Source organism: Octopus sinensis, linkage group LG27 (assembly GCF_006345805.1).
Source record: "Octopus sinensis linkage group LG27, ASM634580v1, whole genome shotgun sequence".
NCBI classification, from domain to species: domain Eukaryota; kingdom Metazoa; phylum Mollusca; class Cephalopoda; order Octopoda; family Octopodidae; genus Octopus; species Octopus sinensis.
Genome location: NC_043023.1, coordinates 14,060,782 through 14,082,499, shown reverse-complemented (window position 1 = coordinate 14,082,499; position 21,718 = coordinate 14,060,782). Strand labels below are relative to the sequence as shown.

The window sequence follows — 21,718 nt, the reverse complement described above, 5'->3', positions numbered from 1 at the left end:
TACTGCAATGGCTCTAAGGAAAAACGTGAGAACAGAACCAACTTTCTGCTTCACATGTTTCTCTCTCTCTTAGTAAAGATCCGATATGCTCAATAGAAGAATTCAGAACAGAAAAACTGCAATACCAAAAGAGGAAATGTACTGAAACAAGGAGGAATTGTACAACTGGTGTCGCAAAAGTGAAATTTGAACTTCTGTAGTAACTTCTGATTCATCAATCTGCTCCAGCTGTGCCATGTTTTATTGGTTTATATCCACCTAGGTTAGATGCAGGGTACCCATTGATGGAGAGAATATTGGGAATTGTACAAGCTGTGTTGCTAAATAAATATCTGACAAATCAGAAGTCACAACAGATGTAAATACACAATAAGTGGCACATTGGAACAGACAATATGCAGGCCCTCACTACCTTATTGTTGCACTGAGTAGGACATATCTGAGAATGGAGGGCAGCAGACACACAAAGGTAGTTCTGCACAGTCAAATTTATATTTATGGTGTTATGGGATGTGATGGGCTATGTGGTTTTGGTGGAGAGGATTGCAGATGAGGTAAACAGAAGACTACAGGGGCCAACAGAAGTGCCACAGGGGTATGCGTGGGTAGAAAGCATGTGGGGCAGTTTGATGAGAGATGGCAAGCGTGGAAGGACGTGTTTATTTCTTGACAGTGATCGCTCATCCTGCCTCGGTCACCAGGTAAGGTCTCTGTATTTCCTTTTCCCTTTTGCTTCTATTTCTGTTGTCTTTTTCTTCAATCACACTACAAGCTATTTCGGCCCATAACATAAAAAAACCCCCAGAAAAATGAATGAGTGTTGTCCGTATTTCAAACGATACGGTCAAACGGGATTTTTCAGTGACACGGATGTAGTCGCTTGGTTGAAAAAGATAAAGTTGGTTGCGAAACTCCAAGATATAAGTGACTTAGCGAGTTTTATACCGATGTGCCTAGATAGTTTGGCATTGGTGCTATACTGAGAAATGGAAGAGAGGGACCAACTTAGCTATTTCTTTACTACCCACGAGTGGCTAAACACAGAGAGGACAAAACAAGGACAGACAAACGGATTAAGTCAATTATATCGACCCCAGTGTGTAACTGGTACTTATTTAATCAACCCCGAAAGGATGAAAGGCAAAGTCGATCTCGGTGGAATTTGAACTCAGAACGTAAAGATGGACGATATACCACTAAGCATTTCGCCCGGCGTTCTACTGTTTCTGCCAGCTCGCTGCTTTAGCGTGGAATTGATAGAAATCTGTTTGATGGAGGCCTTTGCAGAAGGAATGTTTGAAGTGGATGCTCGCCTGGGGAAAGCAAAGTCGACTGGCGAACAGGTTGATGTATTTGCGAATGAACTCACGAGATTGGCTAAACTGGTGGGATATGAGGGAGAATCATTGGACTGAACGGTTGAGTTAGCGTTTGTGAATGGCTTTGCTGACCACATGTCGGTCGAGTTGCAAAAGCTGCCGAACATTAACTCTATGGCGATGGTAAACATTATGTCTTGGGCTTGTGTGCTAGATTCGTGTTGCTGGATGACGCCAGTAGCAGCAACTGCCACAACGAAAAGTGGAGAGGAGTCAAACAAGGAACTTCTGCAACCATTCGCAGGAGAGTGTTTCCAGTATCAGGGCCCACACATGGTACGAGACAGCAAGTCACAGAAGGGTAAAATCTGAACTTCTGTAGTGACTTTTGATTCATCAACCTGCACCATCTGTGCCAGGTTTTATGGGTGTATATCCATCTAGGGTACTTCTCATCGATGCTGGGTACCCGTTGATTCACAGAATATTGGGAGTTGTACAAACTGTGTTGCTAAAGTAATATCTGGCCAATCAGAAGTCACAACAGATGTAAACACACAATAAGAACCACATTGGCACAGACAATATGCAGGCCCTCACTACCTTATTCTTGCACCGAGTAGGACATATCTGAGAATGGAGGGATTTTCTGAGGACGCTATGAAATACAATGGACTGACTGTGGCTTTTCTGCATCTCATTCCTTGAATTTTTAATGCTGGACACTCCTTGATTTCTACGACATGAAGGAAATGGTAAAAACTGTTTTGCAATTGGGGAATCAAATGCAATGGCTCTAATGAAAAACATCAGAACAGAACCAACTTTCTGCTTCACATGTTTTTCTCTCTCTTAGTAAAGATCCGATATGCTCAATAGAAGAATTCAGAACAGATAAACTGCAATACCAAAAGAGGAAACGTACAATTCCTCCTTGTTTCAGTACAACTGGTGTTGCAAAAGTGAAATTTAAACTTCTGTAGTAACTTCTGATTCATGAATCTGCTCCAGCTGTGCCATGTTTTATTGGTTTAAATCCATCTGGGTTAGATGCAGGGTACCCATTGATGGAGAGAATATTGGGATTTGTACAAGCTGTGTTGCTTAAGAAATATCTGATAAATCAGAATTCACGACAGATTTAAATACACAATAAGACCCACATTGGCACAGACAATATGCAGGCCCTCACTACCTTATTCTTGCACTGAGTAGGGCATATCTGAGAATGGAGGGCAGCAGACACACAAAGGTAGTTCTGCACAGTCAAATTTGTATTTATATTTAGACAGCAGCATGAAATGAAGAGATGAACTGGTCAAAGAAGATCCTTTCTGATCTTCAGAAACAGTGTGAGTGCAAAAATATTGATAACAAAAATCGAGATACCAATGTCAGAATTGGTATCAAAGAAATCTCTTTGAAAGCAGCAATTTTTGCAATGAAAGACTTCAAAACAAAACAATATAAAACAAGAGAGATTGGAAAATGGGTGAAGCACGCAGGGAAAGAATTTCTCTTGTGAATACCAACATTCAAAACGAATTACATGCTCCATGTGCTGAACTTGGTACGGAGGACAGAGAAGATCCCAAACGACTGGAAGAAGGATCTTTCGGTGAAGCTGCCGAAAAGTGGGGATTTTATCACAGAGTGGAAACGGAGAGGAATTACCTTGCTTTCCATTCCAAGCAAAGTCCTTACAAGAATCATCCTGGAGCAATTGAAAGATACCATTGACAAGTCACTCAGAGATGATCAGGCAGGTCTCGGAAAGGAGAGATCATGCACGGATAAGAATGTGACACTCAGAGTCATCGTGGAGCAGACAATGGAATGGCAAGCGTCACTATGTGTGTGCTTTGTTGACTTTGAAAAAGCATTTGACAGCGTAGACAGGCAGGCGTTAGGCCTGCAGTGAACGATCGACTAGGAACTGGTACGGACTGGGGGAATCTGACAGTAATTAAAACAGAGCATCATGTAGCCGGCCAAGCCGCACAGACGCGATGTGGTTTCTGCCCAGTACTCTGAATGTCAAAGTGAAGAAATTCAACCAAGCGCGGGTAAACGGCAGGAGTAACTATGACTCTCTTAATCGTTTCGGCTAGGATCCCTAGTAAAATGCCGCTAAGAATAGTGATGCTAACTAATAAGTTTAGGAACACACGGCAGCCAGGCGCCGTTAAACTGGTGGCCTGTGGGTCCGGGATGGGACCCACACGTCAGGCTGACGGCATTAACCATATGCGGTCGGCCGAAGGACTACCCTCCCTTGCACGGGACAACGAGTCATCTCCGGTGCAAGTAAGTCCAAGTGGCTCAATAGGCATCGACAGGACCAGTGTCGGGCGCTTAACTTTGCGTCTGACACTGAAGTATTATAGAAATAGTGTAAACATATTTAGACTAGAATACAAAGAACATTCCCTGATAGTGAGAGGAGAACAACTCTCACTGGACCTAGCACATGACCCCATCGATGAAGTCCGGTTTTCGTTAGAGACGGACAGAGATAGGGTTGCTAGGGACCTCCCCATTCATTCTCTTAATTTAGAAATGGTATCAAGCCCCACTCCAGTTGGGAGTGAATTCTCACTTACAATTCCCTGCGCGTCATGCTCCATAGCCTGCCCGCTATGTCCTCTGCACTTCTCCTCCCCCCATTCATGGGGGGAGCATGTTATTTGTAGACATGGTACTAGGCCTGTCTACAGATGCATTAAATGTGATAGGGAAAGCGGTCACCTCCATTCCATGAGGTGTCACGCTAGTAAATGCGATGGCAGTGCATTTAGAGCACCTGCCCCTAGTGCAGCCCTAGCCTCCTTTGATTGTGACCACTGCAGGCGTTCTTTTTTGACGGCTGTAGGTCGATCGCAGCACGTTCGGCATAAGCATCCTGTTGAGGCGGATGCCCGCAGGATTGCTGCTCGCCTTGAGGAAATTACAAAGAAACGTGCCGATCGGGCAGCTGCTGCTGAGGCAACAGGCCAAAGACACAGGGGCTGTTAGTCTGACGAGGAAGTAGCGGTCCTCGTTGAAAAGGAGTCCGAGCTGAAAAAGACAGGGGTAAAGCAGAACAATGCAGCCATTGCACGGTTCCTACCAGGCAAAACAGCCAAACAGGTAGGATCGAAAATGGCTGACCTGGCCAAAAGGGCTCGCAAGAGTCATCAAGGGTCAGAGCAGTCCATGACCAACTCCCAATCACTAATCGGGGGAGAACCCCAGTCTAGTTCTGACTGGAGGGATCCCTTCCTCGATGCTGCATGCCCCTGGCATACCCGCTGGTCTGCAGTCTTCTCTGAGGCCCTTTTGGAACTCGTGGAGGACGGGACAGCGGTTGCTTGGGGCTCATTTGAGAAAACTATAGAGGACTGGGTGGAGCAGTATAAATCGCGTAGGGTAGTTACCAACAACAGGAGAAATTTAGCTAGCGATAGGAACACACTGAACAAGAGCAACATTAGGCCTAGGCGTCGGGATAAGCGTCAAGCTTATGCCCGACATCAAGATTTATTTAGAAAGAATAGGAAGAAGCTCCTTGCAGTTGTGTTAGGTGAAAACAGGGAGCGGGAATGCCCTATTCCAATCTATTCAATAGAGGAATTTTATAAGTGCAGGCTTTCTGCTCCAGGCCCTGAGGTAGATCTGAAGAACTACACCTCCTCCTCCCAGGTTGAGAACGACTCCATCTTGAGTCCGTTCTCCGTGGAGGAGATTAAGGTGAGTAGGCGTCAGATGAAGATCTCCTCAGCGACGGGTCCAGACGGTATCACTATAGGTGAAATTAAAGCGATGGACCCAGCTGTTTTAACTAATATATGCAACTGCATGTTGCTGGCAGGTAAGGTACCCGATATCCTGAAGCGGGGTAAGTCGATTCTCATACCCAAGAGATCAGATGACCCATACGATCTTGCAAATTGGTGACCAATCACGATATGCTCTGCGGTTTATCTTTTATTTTCTAAGATGGTCGCCAAACGCATGCTTCAGGTAACTCCCCTAAATCCAAGCCAACGTGGCTTTATTCGCGCGGACGGATGCAGTGAGAATTCATTTCTCCTGCGACAGCTCGTCACTCGTGCGATGGGGAGGCCAGCCCGACTGAGAATAATGCGGCTGGAGGTTGCCTTTTTGGATCTCTTGAAGGCCTTCGATACAGTCTCGCACTCTCCTGTGTAAGCGGGACTGTGGAGACTCAGGTTCCACGAGCATGTTATAGCGCTTGTAGAGGGGATCTATGAAGGCAGTACTACCAGATTCTCAGTTGGTGGGCAAGTTAGTGAACGCATAGAGATTCGTCGAGGTGTTAGACAGGGGGACACGCTTTCACTGATCCTCTTCAATATAGCACATTCTCATATGATAAAGGAAAATAGAGGCTGCAAAGCAGATTTCTATGTCCAGAAATTCCTTTCTATATACACATGGCCCTATGAAACAAAGGGACAACAAATTGCTCAATGGAAAATCCAAGTATTCTACAAAATGTAAAAAAAGGCAGCAGGACTGCTTCAATTATGAAAGCAAATGCTAAAAACTGCTTTACAATAGTGGAAATAGACATATCTGAAACATGCATTCTCCAAAATCCAAAAGAGGCAGCAGGACTGGTTCCATCAAGGAAGCAAATGCTAAAAATTGTTTTCCAATAGGGGAAACCGACGTTTCAGAGACGACTACAAGAAGTTCAAAGAACATCACAATGGCAAAGTTAGCACAAAGGCCCACATTATCTGATCACAGTTATGATGGGTAGCAGATTCTCATATAATGAAGGAAAACAGAAGCAGAAATGTTGATTTGTAGGTCCAAATTTCCTTTCTATATATATAAACATGGCCCGATGAAACAAAGGGACAAAAAATTGGTCAATGGAAAATCCATGCATTCTCCAAAATCCAAAAGAGGCAGCAGGACTGTTTCCATCAAGAAAGCAAATGCTAAAAATTGTTTTACAATAGGGGAATCAGACGATACGGAGACAACTACAAGAAGTTCAAACAACACCACAATGGCAAAGTTGGCACAAAGGCCCACATTATCTGATCGCAGTTATGATGGGTAGCACATTCTCACAATGTAGGGCAACAGAAGCAGAAAAGTAGATTTCTATGTCTAAATTTCCTTTTTTATACAAATTGCAATATGAAACAAAGGGACAACAAATTGGTCAAAGAAGACCCCATGTATTCTCCAAAACTGAAAGGAAGCAACTGGACTGTTTCCATCAAGAAAGCAAATATCTGAATCACCATCCAAAAAACAGCATGGCATACTGCAATGGCTCTAATGAAAAACGTCAGAACAGAACCAACTTTCTGCTTCACTTGTTTTTCTCTCTCTTAGTAAAGATCCGATATGCTCAATAGAAGAATTCAGAACAGAAAACCTGCAATACCAAAAGAGGAAATGTACTGAAACGAGGAGGAATTGTACAACCCGTAGTGCCAGTGTACAATCTGAACTTCTGTAGTAACTTCTGATTCATCAATCTGCTCCAGCTGTGCCATGTTTTATTGGTTTAAATCCATCTAGATCAGATGCAGGGTACCCATTGATGGAGAGAATATTGGGAATTGTACAAGCTGTGTTGCTTAAGAAATATCTGACAAATCAGAATTCATGACAGATTTAAATACACAATAAGACCCACATTGGCACAGACAATATGCAGGACTTCACTACCTTATTCTTGCACTGAGAAGGACATATCTGAGAATGGAGGGCAGCAGACACACAAAGGTAGTTCTGCACAGTCAAATTTGTATTTATATTTAGACAGCAGCATGAAATGAAGAGATGAACTGGTCAAAGAAGATCCTTTCTGATCTTCAGAAACAATTTGAGTGCAAAAATATTGATAACAAAAATCCAGATACCAATGTCAGAATTTCCTCAAAGAAATCTCTTTGAAAGCAGCAATTGTTGCAATGAAAGACTTCAAAACAAAACAGTATAAAACAAGAGAGATTGGAAAATGGGTGAAGCACGCAGGCAAAGAATTTCTCTTGTGAATACCAACATTCAAAACCATTACATGCTCCATGTGCTGAACTTGGTACGGAGGAGAGAGAAGAAGGGTCTTTTGGGGAAGCTGCCGAAGAGTGGGGATTTTATGACAAAGTGAAAATGGAGAGGAATTAACTTGCTTTCCATTCCAAGCAAAGTCCTTACAAGAATCATCCTGGAGCAATTGAAAGATACCATTGACAAGTCACTCAGAGATGATCAGGCAGGTCTCGGAAAGGAGAGATCATGCACGGATAAGATTGTGACACTCAGAGTCATCGTGGAGCAGACAATGGAATGGCAAACGCCACTATGTGTGTGCTTTGTTGACTTTGAAAAAGCATTTGACAGCGTAGACGGGCAGGCGTTAGGCCGGCGGTGAACGGTCGACTCGGAACTGGTACGGACCAGGGGAATATGACAGTAATTAAAACAGAGCATCGTGTAGCCGGCCAAGCCGCACAGACGTGATGTGATTTCTGCCCAGTGCTCTGAATGTCAAAGTGAAGAAATTCAACCAAGCGTGGGTAAACGGCGGGAGTAACTATGACTCTCTTAATCGTTTCGGCTAGGATCCCTAGTAAAATGCCGCTAAGAATAGTGATGCTAACTAATAAGTTTAGAAACATACAGCAGCCAGGCGCCGTTAAACTGGTGGCCTGTGGGTCCGGGATGGGGCCCACACGTCAGGCTGACGGCATTAACCAAATGCGGTCAGCCGAAGGACTACCCTCCCTTGCACGGGACGAGTCATCTCCGGCGCAAGTAAGTCCAAGTGGCTCAATAGGCATCGACAGGACCAGTGTCGGGTGCTTAAATTTGCGTCAGACACTGAAGTATTATAGAAATAGAGTAAACATATTTAGACTAGAATACAAAGAACATTCCCTGATAGTGAGAGGAGAACAACTCCCACTGGACCTAGCACATGACCCCATCGATGAAGTCCGGTCTTCTGATTTAGAGACGGACCGAGATAGGGTCGCTAGGGACCTCCCCATTCATTCTCTTAATTTAGAAATGGATCGAGAGGAGGTAGTGGGGGTATCAAGCCCCACTCCAGTTGGGAGTGAATTCTCACTTACAATTTCCTGCGCGTCATGCTCCATAGCCAGTCCGCTATGTCCTCTGCGCTTCTCCTCCCCCAATGTTTGGTGGGAGCACGTAATATGTAGACATGGCATTAAGCCTGTATACAAATGCAGTAAATGTGATAGGGAAAGCGGGCACCTCCACTCTATGAGGTGTCCGCAGGTCGGTGCGATGGTAGTGCATTTAGAGCGCCTGCCTTTAGTCCGGCTCTAGTCTCCTTTGATTGTGACCACTGCAGCCATTCTTTTTTGACGGCCGTAGGTCGATCGGGCATTTGCCACTACAGGATGCTTATGTCAAATGTGCTGCGCAGGATTGCTGCTCGCTTAGAGCAACAGGCCAAAGACACAGGGGCTGTTAGTCTGACGAGGAAGTAGCGGTCCTCGTTGAAAAGGAGTGAGCTGAAAAAGACAGGGGTAAAGCAGATCAATGCAGCCATTGCACGGTTCCTACCGGGCAAAACAGCCAAACAGGTAGGATCGAAAAGGGCTGACCTGGCCGAAAGGGCTCGTAAGAGTCATCAAGGGTCAGAGCAGTCCGTGACCAATTCCCAACCACAAATCGGGGGAGGACCCCAGTCTAATTTTGACTGGAGGGATCGCTTCCTCGATGCTGCATGTCCCGGGCATACCCGTTGGTCTGCAGTCTTCTCCGAGGCCCTATTGGAACTCGTAGAAGACGGGACCTCGGCTGCCTGGGGCTCTTTTGAGAGAAGAGTAGAGGACTGGGTGGAGCACTACGGATCGTGTAGGGAAGAGACTACCAGGAATAGTAGAGTTAGGAATCCTAGCAAGAACACCAATTTTAGGCGGCGGGGTAGGCAACATGCGTACGCCCGCCACCAGGACTTATTCAAGAAAGATAGGAAGAGGCTCCTTGCAGTTGTGTTAGGAGAGGATAAGGAGCAGGAATGCCCAATCCCGTTATATGCTATAGAGGAATTCTATAGAGGGAAGCTTTCTGCTCCAGGCCCTGAGGCCTATCTTACGGACTACCCTTCCTCCTCCCAGGTTGAGAACGACCCTATTTTGAGACCGTTCTCCGTGGAGGAGGTTAAAATTAGTAGACGTAAAATGAAGACCTCCTCAGCGCCGGGTCCAGATGGTCTCACAATTAGTGAGATCAAATCAATGGACCCAGCTGTCCTAGCAAATATATGCAACTGCATGTTGCTGGCGGGTAAAGTACCCGATATCCTGAAGCAGGGTAGATCTGTCCTCGTATCAAAGAGGGCAGATGACCGATACGATTTAGCAAAGTGGTGACCAATTACGATATGTTCAGTGGTGTATTGTCTTTTTGCAAAAATGGTTGCCAAGCACATGCTTCAGGTAACTCCCCTTAATCCAAGCCAAAGAGGCTTTATCCGCGCTGACGGCTGCAGTGAGAATTCATTTCTCCTTCAGCAGCTCGTCAGTCATGCGATGGGGAGGCCAGCCCGACTGAGAATACCGCAGCTGGAGGTTGCCTTTTTGGATCTCTCGAAGGCCTTCAATATAGTCTTGCACTCGTTGGGGTATGAGGGACTGCAGAGACTTGGGTTCCATGAGCACGTAATAGCGCTTGTGGAGGGGATCTATGAAGGCAGTACTACCAGATTCTCAGTTGGTGGGCAACTTAGTGAACCCATAGAGATTCGTTTAGGTGTTAGACAGGGGGACGCGCTTTCGCTGATCCTCTTCAATATAGCACATTCTCATATAATGAAGGAAAACAGAGGCAGCAAAGTAGATTTCTATGTCCAAATTTCCTTTCTATATATGTATACACATGACCCTATGAAACAAAGGAACAACAAATTGATCAATGGAATATCCATGCATTCTCCAAAATCCAAAAGAGGCAGCAGGACTGGTTCCATCGAGGAAGCAAATGCTAAAAATTCTTTGCAATAGTGGAAATAGACGTATCTGAAACTACTACAAGAAGTTCAAACAACACCACAATGGCAAAGTTAGCACAAAGGCCCACATTACCTGAACACTGTTGTGCTGAATTTCAAACTACCCCACCCGAGCCACATTGGCACAGTCAGTGTGCAGGCTTCATTCCCTTGTAACTGTTGTGTAGGGCAGGACACCCAGAGAATAAAGGGCTGTAGTCTCCCAAAGATAGTTCCCTAAATTAGATTTTGATGAATCAGAAGTCACTACAGAATTTCAAACTACCCCACCTGAGCCACGTTGGCACAGTCAGTGTGCAGGCTTCATTCCCTTATAACTGTTGTGTAGGGCAGGACACCCAGAGAATAAAGGGCTGTAGTTTCTGAAAGAGAGTTCCCTAAATTAGATTCTGATGAATCAGAAGTCACTACAGAAATTCAAACTACACCACCTGAGCCACATTCGCACAGTGTGCAGGCTTTATTCCCTTACAGCTGTTGTGTAGGGCAGGACACCCAGAGAATAAAGGGCTGTAGTCTCCCAAAGATAGTTCCCTAAATTAGATTCTGATGAATCAGAAGTCACTACAGAATTTCAAACTACCCCGCCTGAGCCATATTGGCACAGTCAGTGTGCAGGCTTCATTCCCTTATAGCTGTTGTGTAGGGCAGGGCAGGACACCCAGAGAATAAAGGGCTGTAGTTTCCGAAAGAGAGTTCCCTAAATTAGATTCTGATGAATCAGAAGTCACTACAGAATTTCAAACTACACCACCTGAGCCACATTCGCACAATGTGCAGGCTCTATTCCCTTACAGCTGTTGTGTAGGGCAGGACACCCAGAGAATAAAGGGCTGTAGTTTCCCAAAGATAGTTCCCTAAATTAGATTCTGATGAATCAGAAGTCACTACAGAATTTCAAAACTACAACCACCTGAGCCACATTTGGCACAGTCAGTGTGCAGGCTTCATTCCCTTATAGCTGTTGTTAGGGCAGGACACCAGAGAATAAAGGGCTGTAGTTTCCAAAAGATAGTTCCCTAAATAGATTCTGATCAGAGAATAAACACCACCTGAGCCACATTGGCACAGTCAGTGTGCAGGCTTCATTCCCTTGTAACTGTTGTGTAGGACAGGGCAGGACACCCAGAGAATAAAGGGCTGTAGTTTCCGAAAGAGAGTTCTTAAATTAGATTCTGATGAATCAGAAGTCACTACAGAATTTCAAACTACCCCACCTGAGCCAGATTGGCACAGTCAGTGAGCAGGCTTCATTCCCTTGTACCTGTTGTGTAGGACAGGGCAGGACACCCAGAGAATAAAGGGCTGTAGTTTCCGAAAGAGAGTTCCCTAAATTAGATTCTGATGAATCAGAAGTCACTACAGAATTTCAAACTACACCACCTGAGCCACATTGGCACAGGTAGTGTGCAAACACAGGTTACCTTATTAGCATCTTTGAAAATAGCAATTAAACAAGCAATGGCTGTAATGGAAGCCACCAAAACGAAATGGAGTCAAACCAAAACTCAACCAAAAGCTCCAAATTGCAAAGAATGAAATGAACAAATATAACGATAGAGACTGACGAAGCTCAGATTCTCTGCAAATTCCATATAAACGGTTCCTGAATCATCATCATCATTATTTAGCGTCCGCTTCCCATGCTAGCATGGGTTGAGGTTCAACTGGGGTCTGTGAAGCAGGAGGCTGCACCAGGCCGTCTGATCTGGCTAGTGTTTCTACGGCTGGATGCCCTTCCTAACGCCAAACCACTCTGGAGAGTGTAGTCGGGGCTTTAAGTGCCACCCGACATGTGCCAGGACGGAGCTGGAAACGTCCACGGACGGACGTGTGCTTTTTATAGTTCAACGGCCCGGGGCGAGGCGGGCTGGCAACGGCAGAACGGATGGTTGCTTTTTACGTCCCACCCATACCTTAAATCGAAGCCCTTGATAAGGTCAAATTCTTACCTTGATCTTTTCAAGCAGAAAATGGAACCTACTGCAAGTTTGCCAATCCTTTTGTCAGGTTTTTTAGGTTGTATCCATGTAGGGTATTTCTAATGGAGGATTTGTAAGCATTCATTCCAAGGACATTGAGGAATTTATGCAACATGTGTTGCGAAAGTAAGTGCTAATAAGGCTGCAGTAATTACAGAAGTTCAAACTGTCACATGTGCCACGCTGGCACAGTTAGTGTGCAGGCCCTCATTACTGCAACACAGTGGCGACAGTGAAGGGTAACAGACACCAAGGTAGACTTCTCCATTCAAAATTTCGTAGTAACCAAAACAGGAAAATAAATGTGTAGCAGACATGTATTTTGTTCATCTCTTGAAATAGCAAACTTCAAAAGAACAAGACACAGGGGACAATGGCATATGATGTGATTTAGATACTTTGTAAATCTATATATATAAAACTGTAGTTGTGTGAGTGTGTGTCCCCTTCGATTTAGATTCCTAACTACTCCCACATTTTGCGGTGCAGTTTAACCAAAACTCGGGTATCTTATAGTCGTGATTCATATCGAGCCCATCTGGCTATTAGTGCGCGTCAACGATGAGTCCACGATTTTAAAAATAATTTAACAATTTTTTTATTCCATTTTAATGCATAATTTTTCGTGTGTCGATGGCGGCGGAGTTGGCGTCCATGGTCAACCTGCACCTGTTTGCTTCTCCCCCTTCTTCCCTCCCTCGTGAAGCTGTGGGGAAGGGAGTGTAAGGAAATCAACGTCATAAAGCATTGTCAAGGAGACCAGCGTTCTTTTAGAACAACGACTTCATGGCTTGAAGACCCCAAAATTACCATCATTTTTTATTCCATTTTTAATGCATTTTTTTTCGCACTAAAAATGCTTATATAGTTATTTCCCTTACAAACCCGAGCAACGCCGGGCGATACTGCAAGTTCCATATAAATGGTTCCTGATGGCTTTCAGAAAAATGAACCCACTGAAAAGTTGTCAATACTTTAGTCAAATTTATATGGATCGTATCCATGTCAGATGTTTCAAATGGAAGCTAGGTACTCCATGATTTCTAGGACATCAAGGAAATAGTTTAAACCATTTTGTAATTACGGAATCAGATATTCCAGAAACCAAAACAGAAATTCAAACTACACCACCTGAGACACTTTGGGAAAGTTAGCAGAAAGGCCCACATTACCTGAACACTGTGCCTGTGGTTCCTGGGGCTGGCCTGCGACTGTGACACTGGATGCCCTGGGCATCAGAGAAAGATCATTTCGGGTTCTACTCAGCCGGATGGCTATGCTATTAACGTACAATATGCTGAGAGAGTAGCTCTCGGCGTGGGGATCTTGTGGGCAGGATCCCTGTATGGGGAGTCAGCTTGGACCTATGAGAAAAAAAGACGATTAGAAATAACACTGAACATGACAATCGTGGACCTATTTCCATGTGCAGGGATGGTGGGATCATCCCAGGATTTGTCTATTGATAGCCTGCTGTTCATGCGTTGTTGCTATGACGAGGCATTCAGTGGGACTGCTGACTTGAAAAGAAGGGAAGGCCAGACAAATTCCGTTAACGAAAATAGCCAAACGCCACGTTGTCTAATTAGTGAGGTGCAAGGATGGATCAACAATGGTCAATGTAGACCCCATGCATTCTGTCATCAATAACAAAATTCAAAACAAAAATCTCAAATAGTGAAATGGACACAGAAGTATGGCAAACGATGTGAATTAGATATTCTGTAAATTCCATATAAATGCTTCCTGACGGAATTCAGAAGGTAGAATGCTTTAGCCACATTTATATGGATCGTATCCATGTCAGATATTTCAAATGGATGCTGGATAATGCTTGATTTTTAAAACATCAACGAAATGGTAAATACTGTTTCGCAAGAGTGGAATCCGATGTTCTAGAAACCACAACAAAAATTCAAACTACACAACCTGAGACACTTTGGGAAAGTTAGCAGAAAGGCCCATATTATCTGATCACAGTTATGATGGGTAGCACATTCTCATATAATGAATGAAAACAGAAGCAGAAAAGTTGATTTCTAGGTCCAAATTCCCTTTCTATATATATAAACATGGCCTGATGAAACAAAGGGACAACTAATTGATCAATGGAATATCCATGCATTCTCCAAAATCCAAAGAGGCAGCAGGACTGGTCCCATCAAGGAAGCAAATGTTAAAAATTGTTTTCCAATAACCGGAAACCGACGTTTCAGAGCCACTACAAGAAGTTCAAACAACACACAACAAAGCAAAGTTAGCACAAAGGCCCACATTATCTATCACAGTTATGATGGGTAGCACATTATTATAATGAAGGAAAACAGAAGCAGAAAAGTTGATTTACTGGTCCAAATTTCCTTTCTATATATATAAACATGGCCTATGAAACAAAGCAGGACTGGTTTCCATTGAGGAAGCAAATGCTAAGAATTGTTTTCCAATAGGGGAAACTGACGTTTCAGAGACGACTACAAGAAGTTCAAAACAACACCACAATGGCAAAGTAAGCACAAAATGTTTTCCAAAGGAGGCAGCAGGACTGGTTCCTGAGGAAGCAAATGCTAAGAATTGTTTTCCAATAGGGGAAACTGACGTTTCAGAGACGACTACAAGAAGTTCAAACAACACCACAATGGCAAAGTTAACACAAAATGTTTTCCAAAGGAGGCAGCAGGACTGGTTCCATTGAGGAAGCAAATGCTAAGAATTGTTTTCCAATAGGGGAAACTGACGTTTCAGAGACGACTACAAGAAGTTCAAACAACACCACAATGGCAAAGTTAGCACAAAATGTTTTCCAAAGGAGGCAGCAGGACTGGTTCCTTTGACGAAGCAAATGCTAAGAATTGTTTTCCAATAGGGGAAACTGACGTTTCAGAGACGACTACAAGAAGTTCAAACAACACCACAATGGCAAAGTTAGCACAAAATGTTTTCCAAAGGAGGCAGCAGGACTGGTTCCTTTGACGAAGCAAATGCTAAGAATTGTTTTCCAATAGGGGAAACTGACGTTTCAGAGACGACTACAAGAAGTTCAAACAACACCACAATGGCAAAGTAAGCACAAAATGTTTTCCAAAGGAGGCAGCAGGACTGGTTCCATTGAGGAAGCAAATGCTAAGAATTGTTTTCCAATAGGGGAAACTGACGTTTCAGAGACGACTACAAGAAGTTCAAACAACACCACAATGGCAAAGTAAGCACAAAATGTTTTCCAAAGGAGGCAGCAGGACTGGTTCCATTGAGGAAGCAAATGCTAAGAATTGTTTTCCAATAGGGGAAACTGACGTTTCAGAGACGACTACAAGAAGTTCAAACAACACCACAATGGCAAAGTAAGCACAAAATGTTTTCAAAGGAGGCAGCAGGACTGGTTCCATGAGGAAGCAAATGCTAAGAATTGTTTTCCAATAGGGGAAACTGACGTTTCAGAGACGACTACAAGAAGTTCAAACAACACCACAATGGCAAAGTAAGCACAAAATGTTTTCAAAGGAGGCAGCAGGACTGGTTCCATGAGGAAGCAAATGCTAAGAATTGTTTTCCAATAGGGGAAACTGACGTTTCAGAGACGACTACAAGAAGTTCAAACAACACCACAATGGCAAAGTAGCACAAAATGTTTTCAAAGGAGGCAGCAGGACTGGTTCCATTGAGGAAGCAAATGCTAAGAATTGTTTTCCAATAGGGGAAACTGACGTTTCAGAGACGACTACAAGAAGTTCAAACAACACCACAATGGCAAAGTAAGCACAAAATGTTTTCCAAAGGAGGCAGCAGGACTGGTTCCATTGAGGAAGCAAATGCTAAGAATTGTTTTCCAATAGGGGAAACTGACGTTTCAGAGACGACTACAAGAAGTTCAAACAACACCACAATGGCAAAGTAAGCACAAAATGTTTTCCAAAGGAGGCAGCAGGACTGGTTCCATTGAGGAAGCAAATGCTAAGAATTGTTTTCCAATAGGGGAAACTGACGTTTCAGAGACGACTACAAGAAGTTCAAACAACACCACAATGGCAAAGTAAGCACAAAATGTTTTCCAAAGGAGGCAGCAGGACTGGTTCCATTGAGGAAGCAAATGCTAAAAATTGTTTTCCAATAGGGGAAACTGACGTTTCAGAGACGACTACAAGAAGTTCAAACAACACCACAATGGCAAAGTAAGCACAAAATGTTTTCCAAAGGAGGCAGCAGGACTGGTTCCATTGAGGAAGCAAATGCTAAGAATTGTTTTCCAATAGGGGAAACTGACGTTTCAGAGACGACTACAAGAAGTTCAAACAACACCACAATGGCAAAGTAAGCACAAAATGTTTTCCAAAGGAGGCAGCAGGACTGGTTCCATTGAGGAAGCAAATGCTAAGAATTGTTTTCCAATAGGGGAAACTGACGTTTCAGAGACGACTACAAGAAGTTCAAACAACACCACAATGGCAAAGTAAGCACAAAATGTTTTCCAAAGGAGGCAGCAGGACTGGTTCCATGAGGAAGCAAATGCTAAGAATTGTTTTCCAATAGGGGAAACTGACGTTTCAGAGACGACTACAAGAAGTTCAAACAACACCACAATGGCAAAGTAAGCACAAAATGTTTTCCAAAGGAGGCAGCAGGACTGGTTCCATGAGGAAGCAAATGCTAAGAATTGTTTTCCAATAGGGGAAACTGACGTTTCAGAGACGACTACAAGAAGTTCAAACAACACCACAATGGCAAAGTAAGCACAAAATGTTTTTCAAAGGAGGCAGCAGGACTGGTTCCATTGAGGAAGCAAATGCTAAGAATTGTTTTCCAATAGGGGAAACTGACGTTTCAGAGACGACTACAAGAAGTTCAAACAACACCACAATGGCAAAGTAAGCACAAAATGTTTTTCAAAGGAGGCAGCAGGACTGGTTCCATTGAGGAAGCAAATGCTAAGAATTGTTTTCCAATAGGGGAAACTGACGTTTCAGAGACGACTACAAGAAGTTCAAACAACACCACAATGGCAAAGTAAGCACAAAATGTTTTCCAAAGGAGGCAGCAGGACTGGTTCCATTGAGGAAGCAAATGCTAAGAATTGTTTTCCAATAGGGGAAACTGACGTTTCAGAGACGACTACAAGAAGTTCAAACAACACCACAATGGCAAAGTAAGCACAAAATGTTTTCCAAAGGAGGCAGCAGGACTGGTTCCATTGAGGAAGCAAATGCTAAGAATTGTTTTCCAATAGGGGAAACTGACGTTTCAGAGACGACTACAAGAAGTTCAAACAACACCACAATGGCAAAGTAAGCACAAAATGTTTTCCAAAGGAGGCAGCAGGACTGGTTCCATTGAGGAAGCAAATGCTAAGAATTGTTTTCCAATAGGGGAAACTGACGTTTCAGAGACGACTACAAGAAGTTCAAACAACACCACAATGGCAAAGTAAGCACAAAATGTTTTTCCAAAGGAGGCAGCAGGACTGGTTCCATTGAGGAAGCAAATGCTAAGAATTGTTTTCCAATAGGGGAAACTGACGTTTCAGAGACGACTACAAGAAGTTCAAACAACACCACAATGGCAAAGTAAGCACAAAATGTTTTCAAAGGAGGCAGCAGGACTGGTTCCATTGAGGAAGCAAATGCTAAGAATTGTTTTCCAATAGGGGAAACTGACGTTTCAGAGACGACTACAAGAAGTTCAAACAACACCACAATGGCAAAGTAAGCACAAAATGTTTTCAAAGGAGGCAGCAGGACTGGTTCCATTGAGGAAGCAAATGCTAAGAATTGTTTTCCAATAGGGGAAACTGACGTTTCAGAGACGACTACAAGAAGTTCAAACAACACCACAATGGCAAAGTAAGCACAAAATGTTTTCAAAGGAGGCAGCAGGACTGGTTCCATTGAGGAAGCAAATGCTAAGAATTGTTTTCCAATAGGGGAAACTGACGTTTCAGAGACGACTACAAGAAGTTCAAACAACACCACAATGGCAAAGTAAGCACAAAATGTTTTCCAAAGGAGGCAGCAGGACTGGTTCCATGAGGAAGCAAATGCTAAGAATTGTTTTCCAATAGGGGAAACTGACGTTTCAGAGACGACTACAAGAAGTTCAAACAACACCACAATGGCAAAGTAAGCACAAATGTTTTCAAAGGAGGCAGCAGGACTGGTTCCATTGAGGAAGCAAATGCTAAGAATTGTTTTCCAATAGGGGAAACTGACGTTTCAGAGACGACTACAAGAAGTTCAAACAACACCACAATGGCAAAGTAAGCACAAAATGTTTTCAAAGGAGGCAGCAGGACTGGTTCCATTGAGGAAGCAAATGCTAAGAATTGTTTTCCAATAGGGGAAACTGACGTTTCAGAGACGACTACAAGAAGTTCAAACAACACCACAATGGCAAAGTAAGCACAAAATGTTTTCCAAAGGAGGCAGCAGGACTGGTTCCATTGAGGAAGCAAATGCTAAGAATTGTTTTCCAATAGGGGAAACTGACGTTTCAGAGACGACTACAAGAAGTTCAAACAACACCACAATGGCAAAGTAAGCACAAAATGTTTTCCAAAGGAGGCAGCAGGACTGGTTCCATTGAGGAAGCAAATGCTAAGAATTGTTTTCCAATAGGGGAAACTGACGTTTCAGAGACGACTACAAGAAGTTCAAACAACACCACAATGGCAAAGTAAGCACAAAATGTTTTCCAAAGGAGGCAGCAGGACTGGTTCCATTGAGGAAGCAAATGCTAAGAATTGTTTTCCAATAGGGGAAACTGACGTTTCAGAGACGACTACAAGAAGTTCAAACAACACCACAATGGCAAAGTAAGCACAAAATGTTTTCAAAGGAGGCAGCAGGACTGGTTCCATTGAGGAAGCAAATGCTAAGAATTGTTTTCCAATAGGGGAAACTGACGTTTCAGAGACGACTACAAGAAGTTCAAACAACACCACAATGGCAAAGTAAGCACAAAATGTTTTCAAAGGAGGCAGCAGGACTGGTTCCATTGAGGAAGCAAATGCTAAGAATTGTTTTCCAATAGGGGAAACTGACGTTTCAGAGACGACTACAAGAAGTTCAAACAACACCACAATGGCAAAGTAAGCACAAAATGTTTTCCAAAGGAGGCAGCAGGACTGGTTCCATTGAGGAAGCAAATGCTAAGAATTGTTTTCCAATAGGGGAAACTGACGTTTCAGAGACGACTACAAGAAGTTCAAACAACACCACAATGGCAAAGTAAGCACAAAATGTTTTCCAAAGGAGGCAGCAGGACTGGTTCCATTGAGGAAGCAAATGCTAAGAATTGTTTTCCAATAGGGGAAACTGACGTTTCAGAGACGACTACAAGAAGTTCAAACAACACCACAATGGCAAAGTAAGCACAAAATGTTTTCCAAAGGAGGCAGCAGGACTGGTTCCATTGAGGAAGCAAATGCTAAGAATTGTTTTCCAATAGGGGAAACTGACGTTTCAGAGACGACTACAAGAAGTTCAAACAACACCACAATGGCAAAGTAAGCACAAAATGTTTTTCCAAAGGAGGCAGCAGGACTGGTTCCATTGAGGAAGCAAATGCTAAGAATTGTTTTCCAATAGGGGAAACTGACGTTTCAGAGACGACTACAAGAAGTTCAAACAACACCACAATGGCAAAGTAAGCACAAAATGTTTTCCAAAGGAGGCAGCAGGACTGGTTCCATTGAGGAAGCAAATGCTAAGAATTGTTTTCCAATAGGGGAAACTGACGTTTCAGAGACGACTACAAGAAGTTCAAACAACACCACAATGGCAAAGTAAGCACAAATGTTTTCCAAAGGAGGCAGCAGGACTGGTTCCATTGAGGAAGCAAATGCTAAGAATTGTTTTCCAATAGGGGAAACTGACGTTTCAGAGACGACTACAAGAAGTTCAAACAACACCACAATGGCAAAGTAAGCACAAAATGTTTTCCAAAGGAGGCAGCAGGACTGGTTCCATTGAGGAAGCAAATGCTAAGAATTGTTTTCCAATAGGGGAAACTGACGTTTCAGAGACGACTACAAGAAGTTCAAACAACACCACAATGGCAAAGTAAGCACAAAATGTTTTCCAAAGGAGGCAGCAGGACTGGTTCCATTGAGGAAGCAAATGCTAAGAATTGTTTTCCAATAGGGGAAACTGACGTTTCAGAGACGACTACAAGAAGTTCAAACAACACCACAATGGCAAAGTAAGCACAAAATGTTTTCCAAAGGAGGCAGCAGGACTGGTTCCATTGAGGAAGCAAATGCTAAGAATTGTTTTCCAATAGGGGAAACTGACGTTTCAGAGACGACTACAAGAAGTTCAAACAACACCACAATGGCAAAGTAAGCACAAAATGTTTTCCAAAGGAGGCAGCAGGACTGGTTCCATTGAGGAAGCAAATGCTAAGAATTGTTTTCCAATAGGGGAAACTGACGTTTCAGAGACGACTACAAGAAGTTCAAACAACACCACAATGGCAAAGTAAGCACAAATGTTTTCCAAAGGAGGCAGCAGGACTGGTTCCATTGAGGAAGCAAATGCTAAGAATTGTTTTCCAATAGGGGAAACTGACGTTTCAGAGACGACTACAAGAAGTTCAAACAACACCACAATGGCAAAGTAAGCACAAAATGTTTTCCAAAGGAGGCAGCAGGACTGGTTCCATTGAGGAAGCAAATGCTAAGAATTGTTTTCCAATAGGGGAAACTGACGTTTCAGAGACGACTACAAGAAGTTCAAACAACACCACAATGGCAAAGTAAGCACAAAATGTTTTCCAAAGGAGGCAGCAGGACTGGTTCCATTGAGGAAGCAAATGCTAAGAATTGTTTTCCAATAGGGGAAACTGACGTTTCAGAGACGACTACAAGAAGTTCAAACAACACCACAATGGCAAAGTAAGCACAAAATGTTTTCCAAAGGAGGCAGCAGGACTGGTTCCATTGAGGAAGCAAATGCTAAGAATTGTTTTCCAATAGGGGAAACTGACGTTTCAGAGACGACTACAAGAAGTTCAAACAACACCACAATGGCAAAGTAAGCACAAAATGTTTTCCAAAGGAGGCAGCAGGACTGGTTCCATTGAGGAAGCAAATGCTAAGAATTGTTTTCCAATAGGGGAAACTGACGTTTCAGAGACGACTACAAGAAGTTCAAACAACACCACAATGGCAAAGTAAGCACAAAATGTTTTCCAAAGGAGGCAGCAGGACTGGTTCCATTGAGGAAGCAAATGCTAAGAATTGTTTTCCAATAGGGGAAACTGACGTTTCAGAGACGACTACAAGAAGTTCAAACAACACCACAATGGCAAAGTAAGCACAAAATGTTTTCCAAAGGAGGCAGCAGGACTGGTTCCATTGAGGAAGCAAATGCTAAGAATTGTTTTCCAATAGGGGAAACTGACGTTTCAGAGAC

At 43.4% G+C, this 21,718-nt stretch overlaps 1 long non-coding RNA gene across 1 annotated transcript; it reads left to right on the top strand.

Annotated features, from left to right (window-relative positions):
- Positions 1–7,764: 7,764 nt before the first annotated feature.
- Positions 7,765–9,303, top strand: LOC118768171. The gene is made up of 3 exons (XR_005004027.1): positions 7,765–7,901; positions 8,807–8,811; positions 9,290–9,303. It is a non-coding gene; the product is annotated as an uncharacterized LOC118768171 (long non-coding RNA).
- The last annotated feature ends 12,415 nt before the right edge of the window (positions 9,304–21,718 follow it).